Source organism: Nicotiana tabacum, chromosome 9, assembly GCF_000715075.1.
Source record: "Nicotiana tabacum cultivar K326 chromosome 9, ASM71507v2, whole genome shotgun sequence".
Lineage (NCBI taxonomy): Eukaryota > Viridiplantae > Streptophyta > Magnoliopsida > Solanales > Solanaceae > Nicotiana > Nicotiana tabacum.
This window is the reverse complement of record NC_134088.1, coordinates 23964371-23972331: the sequence shown is the minus strand read 5'-3', so window position 1 is coordinate 23972331 and position 7961 is coordinate 23964371. Positions and strand designations below refer to the sequence as shown.

General features: G+C 38.2%; 1 long non-coding RNA gene across 1 annotated transcript; it reads right to left on the bottom strand.

Moving 5' to 3' along the window:
• Positions 1-2725: 2725 nt before the first annotated feature.
• On the bottom strand, positions 2726-3762 carry LOC107829740 (uncharacterized). Its single transcript, XR_001658004.2, has 2 exons — positions 3480-3762; positions 2726-3000 (listed from the first exon to the last, which is right to left on the bottom strand). It is a non-coding gene; the product is annotated as an uncharacterized LOC107829740 (long non-coding RNA).
• Positions 3763-7961: the final 4199 nt, after the last annotated feature.

The window sequence follows — 7961 nt, the reverse complement described above, 5'->3', positions numbered from 1 at the left end:
TTTCCGTTCTGTGGCCATGGGTGCCATGATACTTGCATACTTGATTGGAATTTCTCTGGGCTGGATCGGTCTGCAGATATCGAGGCCATTTAGTATCTTTGATGCGTCCGATAGCTAATACGATGGCGGATGCATCAACATTGAAGTTATACTCTGACAATCGCGGTGCTTCCTTAGGTCTGGTATGCCTGTAAAAACCATTCTTGCTCATCATCCCTCGAGAGCCTTAGCCTCGATCACTTCTCCTTTCACCTCGTACGGAGTTGTGCCCAGGTCTGTTGCCCCTACTATCTCTATTATATAGCTGGTATCAGTCCATGTTCAACCTCGGATCTCTATCGACGTCCCTTTTGATAATGGATCCAGAAGGAGCCCCATGCTGGTCATCTTCGACTCTAATCTTTGATTGATATCGATTATGTATATCGGCTCAGGTAACAGCCGGATACTCAATCAACTTCTGCTTCAATTGTTGTGAAGCCACTAAGCTCCGTTCATTTAGTCCTTGGGTGAAAGCTTGAACGGCCTAATCGTCGGTGACCGGTGGTAGATCCATTCGTTTCATTTGGAAACGAGATACAAACTCTCTGAGCATATCGTTATATTTCTGCTTTACCTTGAAAAGTTCTTACTTCCTAGTTTCGACCTTTATGGCTACGGTGTGTGCTTTTACAAAAGAATCTGCAAGCATGACAAAAGAATCGATAGAGTTAGGTGGTAAATTATGATACCATATTATTGCTCCCTTTGATAGGGTTTCCCCGAATTTCTTTAGTAACACAGATTCGATCTCGTCGTCCTCTAGATCATTCCCTTTAATGGCACATGTGTAAGAAGTGACATACTCGTTGGGGTCGGTCGTTCCATTATACTTAGGAATCTCGGGCATGCGGAACTTCTTGGGGATCAGTTTAGGAGCCGCATTCAGGGGGAAGGGCTTTTGTACGAGCTTTTTGGAATCCAAACCCTTCAATATTGGTGGTGCCCCCGGGATCTGATCAACCCTGGAGTTATAAGTTTCCACTTTCTTGTCGTTTGCTTCGATCTTCTTTTCCCCTGACTCTATCCGCTTTGTCAGTTACTCGAGCATTTTTATAATTTCGGGGTTAGTCTCCGATTCTTATTCATTTGACCTTACCACAACTGGCCCCGTTCTGTGGGTGACTTCTTGGGGTGGATCGGGCTCAGCCCTGCTCGGTGCCTAGGTTTGGCTCTACAACTATGCTATCGCCACCTGTTGAGCTTGCAACATTTCGAAGATCATACACAGGGTGATCCCATCTTCTCCATTATTTTGCGTATTTCGAACTGCAGATCGGGTTCCACCATGGATGTTGTTTTCGGGACCGGAATGTTGGTTTGCTTTGATGGCCACATGCGAATTAACCTCAACTGGATCCACGACCCGAGTCCCAACGGGATCAGCAGGTGGATATGTAGGGACATTAATTGAGAGTTCGTCATTTTTAGCCGAAAATCAAAGATACTTCCAAGAGCAAGTGTAAAATAGTGTGTTTTACAGAGTTTTGTATCAAATAACCACTATTATCCTTAGCCCCACGGTGAGCGCCAAACTGTTTTCCCGAAAAAATAAATAACAATTGAATTTATACGCAGCTCTAAGGATATGTGATATAACTTGGTACAAATCGAGAAAATATATATATCAGTACTGAAATTAACTATAAAAGAGATAAATGCAAACCAAATGAATCAATTAGCTTTGGCTCATGAGTTCGGTCACCCTCAAAACAAGTAAGGATTCTGCTAATGTAAGAACAAAGTAACAAGATAATCCAGCTTTCAAAGAAGGTAATGTGTTGTTTTTATTGCCTCCGAATGTGCTCTAGAAATGATCAAAATCCCCTTTATATAGTGGGGAAGTCCTACTTTGTTTATAATTCTAAATACATAAGGAATTTCATGATAGATTAATTAATTTGCCTCTCCTTGATATGCGTCGGGATTCTCGCCGAGATTCTCGCCCTAATTGCGGATATACCGGCTTTTTATTTTTTGGCTCGATCTCGATCTTGGCCGATCATGATCTCGATCGGCCTCTATTTTGCTCGGTCTCAATCTTGGATGATCATGATATCGATCGGTCTCTATTTTTCTCGGCCTCAATCTTGACCGATTTTGATCTTGGTCGGTTTCTGGGTCACGATCTCGGCAACCTAACTTCGCATCACAACTTAATATTATATGAGGTTGAACCTTGATCTATCATGTTCTAGTCTCGATTAGTCATATGAAGGGCAAGCTCGATTTTGACTATATATAAATATGTATGTGAAAATATTTAATTTGAATCAATAATTCCAAAAGTAGTCGTTCCAAAACAAATTGAGTAACAAAAACAGTAAAGATTGAACTCATCAAACTTTAATATCTCGTAATCACTGCTAGTCATTTGTTTCTAATTTCCAAATAAATTATCAAGTGGAGCATCATTTGACAAATCGTCGAAAAGACAAGACATATGAGCAGGATATGCCCTTCGACGTGCCAACGCCAGTGATCTAGGTAGCTCAATCTTCAATTTGGTAATTTTTTCGTTATTGCATCATAAGTAAAAAATGTGCCCTCCATCTTCTGACGTTCAAAGCAAACAAGTAACAACTCACCACTAGGAAAATTCCCAATAGGTGTTGCTTCATCAAAGTATTTTTGATGAATAGTGATTTTATTCCATAAAGAAGTTTGATGATCATCGTCGCAACTATTGTACCAATCGGAAAACTTGGTTACTTTTGGTGTATGAATGGAAGATACTTTAAGCAATTTATACACATTGTCTATAGGATCAAAATCAAGTGCATACCAAATTTTACGAGCTGATTCAAGATTTAAACTTGACGAGGAAAGGTTCATAATATTACACCTAGAAATATTAAAAAGTGATTTGATGGTCCGTGCAAAGACAAGCAGTCCGTTTACCACTGGAGTAATGTTTTAGTAAACCAAATAGGGCAAACTTAATTGACGAACAAATGTTTCCTGCAAAGTAGAAACAAATTCAGCATACAAGCAATGAGTCTTACTGATATATGAATGTGAGTGTAGGATATGGTAATTAAGGTAATAAGCTTTAATTTTTAATCAATCACTTTCAAAAAAACTGTTATCTCAATGTGTACTAACACGATCTATACATGACTAACATTAGAGCTTTGCAAGATGTTAGTTTTTCTTTATTTTTAATATTTTGCCACCGAAAATTAGAAAGAGCCACCAAAATCCAAGTAAAAAACAGACAACGTGTGTCCATCTTCATATACAATATATACAGGTAAACATATATATATATATATATATATATATATATATATATATATATATATATATAACACACATATATATACACACAAATACACACATACATACATAAACACATACATACACACATACTGTCTTCTCCAACACGACTTTATAGGCTGATAAAGTATAATCAATTAGAAAGAGATACAGACACTTACCGGCTCTAAATCTTGAATTTTCTCGTGCTGCAACATTCCTACACGAATCGATGCGAAAAAGAGGCGTTTTTCACCGAATTCGATGAAATATTGACCGGTATGCGGCCGTAAGGCCTATGCTGGAAAATTATTAAAAACCAAGAAGTAGATACACACTTAAATCTGTTCAAAGCCTTAATGGGTAGATAAGTTAAAACTTGAGACACAATTTCAGATGGGATTTCTTTAAATTTCTCCATCTTTTCCTTTTCTACGTGCATGGCCATGTGATTTCCCTTGAATCTGCTCACATTTGTTCTACTTATATCAAAATTTTGTGTAGTGTATTTTCTCTCAATATAGAGGAAAACATATGAAGATTTATACCGACTAGGATTTCAAGAGTGGCGGCTTAACTTCTGGTAGTAAAGTTTTATGGATTAGGACATAAACCTACTTTTCTCTACTCATTTTTAATTAAGGAAGAAAAAGAAGGGTATATCTATGAGGCATGTGTTATTACTTATTAGGGTAAATATTTAGTCGATGATTACATCAAACTAATTAAATTTATTATATACAGTTAAACGATTTAATGAAGTAAAAATATACATTAACCATGATTAAGTGGTAGAATACTTTTCTTAAATTGGTATAAACACGTTTTTTTATATCATATTATCGTATATTCTAAGAAAATTTAAAAGCATTGCCTACTTGGAGAACAAGAAAGAACAAAATGGAGGTAGCCTACATCTTCGCCATTATTAACTACCTAAGGCACCAAAAGAGGTAAACATTAAAGATGTCACCGGAAAATAGCCTATTCTTTCCTGATTTTGTTTGGCGTGATATATAGTTCAATTTTCCAAAAAAAAGAATATGACTTTTCCAAAGATTGCCAAGAATACCAATTTATCCTAAAAAAAGGTGTAAAAAAGGAGAAAACTTAAAGTTTGGTGTAAATGATTTTAAAGTATGAATGTTCATATTTTTTCCTCTTCTACAAAGAAGAGCTCCCCTACATCTATTCGGTAAAAACATTTGAACTTGGTGTTTATCAAATCGATGAATGAAAGACACATTTATTTCATACACATTATTACGTATAATTGTTAGCCGTCATAATTAAGGCCAAATACATAGACACCTCCTCTAAGTTGGCATCCGTAATCGGTTCTATATGTAACAACCATCCAATTAACTTTTGGCCACCTAGTTTTTTATCCTTATCAATCGGGTTTAAGACAAATACCTAATCCCTAAATTATTTACCGAGATATTACCCTAAAAAAATTAAAAGTCTATTATTTTCTCTAACTCGCAAAGTCATCCTCCCTAATACCATTTCCCAAATCCCTAGCCATCGATTGTTAGAGATGAAACCATCGATTATTGGTTGATTCATCATCATTTAAGGACTAGAATTATATTTTCATAAACAGATTCTTCATATTTTGTTGTGCAATTAATAGTCAAGGCTGTTTGGTGAGGTCTAAATCTCAATTTTATAAAATTTCTCAGTTCTACCCAAAATTCTCAATTTCTACTCTAAAACTCGTAGATTTGATGATGAGATTCATGAAAAAGTTATGAAAATTGAATAAAAACAAGTTAAAGTTACTAACCTATAAAGTAGAAAAGACACTGCTCTCCAAAAATTGCCTCTATGGAGTCTAAGGGTTCAAAAATCGTGTAAAATAAGCGAAGTCCCAAAATTCCAACATTTTACCCCGCAGTAAATATTGCAATTACGAACTCTTGTTCGCAATTACGATGTTCACAAATGCAATCAGTGCCTGAGCTCAAAAGAAGTCGCAAATGCGACAATGCGAAGGTCCCCTGCCTCACAAAAGCAAACCAAGTTTCGCATTTGCGAAGCCGCTCAAACAATGTGCAGTATCGCAAATGCGACACCACAATCGCAAATGCAAGGAACCCTAGTCCGCAAATGTGACGCCTACTTCACAAAAGCGAAGTGCTCACCCCCAGCCCATCTTCGCAAATGTGAGCCTAACATTACAAATGTGAGGCTCGTATTTGCGAACAAGTCTTCTCAAATGCGAGACCTACAGATTGACAACACCAAAACTTTCTCAGAAATTTAAAAACATCTACAACCCATCTGAAGCTCACTCGAGCCCCTCAGGCTCTAATTCAAATATTCACACAAGTGTAATAATATCATACAAACTCGCTCGCTAGCTCAAATCATCAAATAACATCAAAATTCAAGAATCGATCATTAAAACTCAAAATTTTCACATTTAAAACTCAATTTTTTTAATTTTTCACATAATGCGCCTAAAAGGCCTTGGGTCACCCAGGATCCCAACCAAATATGCGTACAAATCTAAAATCATCATACGAACCTACCGGAATCGTCAAAACACTGATCCGAGATCATTTACCAAAACCATTATCAATGGTCAACTCTAGCAATATTCAAAGTCAAAAACCACATTTTAAAAAAAAATAATTCGCATATAAACTTTCTGAAAATCGATACGGACCACGCATGCAAGTCTTAAATTTTCAAGTAAAGATATGAGGGGTCTCAGAACACAAATAGGGGAGCTAATACACAAAATGACCTATCGGATCGTTACATTCTATACCTCTAAAAGAACGTTAGTCCTCGAATGGACATAGAAATATACTTGTACTGGCAAAAAGGGGTGGGTATCTACTCCTTATATCGAACTCGGAATCCCTCCCCAGTCAGCTGAACTCTCCAACGCACATTCACAAAAGAAATATCTTTAGATATCAATTCTGAACCTGCCGGTCTCGAGTAGCCACCGGCTCTTCCTCATAGGTCAAATTCTCATGAAGCTGCACGGTGTTGAAGTCAAAAACATGTGACCTATCTTCATGGTACTTCCAAAGCATGAAAACGTAAAATATCAGATGTATACCTGCTAGGCTAGAAGGTAATGCAAGCCTATAAGAAACATCTCCAACTCTTTCTAAGATCTCAAACGGGCCAATAAACCTCGGGCTCAACTTTGCCATCTCAAATTGAATCACGCCCTTCATAAGAGACACTCGGAGAAGAACCTTCGCACTTTCCATGTAAGACACATCTTGAAGCTTTCGGTCCGCGTAACTCTTTTGTCTGGACTAGGTTTTACGAAGCCGCTCCTGAATCACTTTCCCCTTCTTCAAAGCATCATGAACCCAAGTCCGCACCCAACAATCTAGCCTCACCGGGCTTAAATCAACCAACCGAAGAATGACATTGCCTCCCTTATAATGCCTCATACGCAACCATCTGGATGTTTGACTGATAGTTGTTGTTGTAGACAAACTCCACTAGAGGTAAAAACTGGTCTCACAGACCCACGAAATCCATAGAGCATGCCCGCAACATGTCCTGCAAAATCTGAATAGTTCGCTCGGACTGCCCGTCCGTTTGAGGATGAAATGAAGTACTTATCTTAATCTGCGTGCCCAACTAACGCTGCATAGCTTTTCAAAAGTGTGAAGTGAACTGCGTGCCTCGGTATGAAATGATAGAAATAGGCACACCGTGCTGGCGGATAATCTTCTGGATGCAAATCTTAGCCAACCGCTCTAAAGAATAGGATGTCATCACTGGAATAAAGTGTGCAAGCTTAGTCAACTGGGCCACAATAACCCAAATATCATCATACTTCCTCAAGGTCCGTGGTAAGCCTACCACAAAGTCCATAGTGATGTGCCCCTATTTGCACTCCGGTAATCACTAACTTCTGAGTCAACCCACCCGGTTTCTGATATTCATACTTCACCTGTTGATAATTCAAGCATCGAGAGACATGTCCAACAATATCTTTCTTCATATTTCGCCACCAATATTGTTGCTTCAAGTCATGATACATTTTCGGGACACCTGGGTGAATGGAATATCATGAACTATGAGCCTCCTCAAGGATCAATTCTCTCAACCCATAAACATTTGGAACACATATTTGGCCCTGAAGCAATATAACGCCATCATCCCCAATCATAAACTTCATAGCACCATCTCGATGCACCGTGTCTTTTAATATCAACATGTGAGGATCATCAAACTAGCGAGCCTTGATACACTACAACAAGGATGACTGGGCCACAACACTAGAAAGAAACCTACTAGGCTTCAAAACATCCAACCTCATGAACTGGTTGGCCAAAACCTAATCAACCATGGCCAATGGCCTCTCCACTGCCGGTAAAAATGCCAAACTTCCCATGATTTCGGCCTTTCTACTCAAGGCATCGGCAATAACATTAGCATTTTCCGGATGATATAATATGGTGATATCATAGTCCTTCAGTAACTCTAATAATCTCTGTTGCATCAAATTAAGATCCTTTTTCTTGAACAGTTATTGGAGACTCCGATTGTCAGTGTAGACCTCGCATGGAATGTCATATAGATAGTGGCTCCAAATCTTGAGCGTGTGAATAATGGCCGCTAACTCCAAATAATGCACAGGGTAATTCTTCTCATGGACCTTCAACTATGAGATGTGTAGG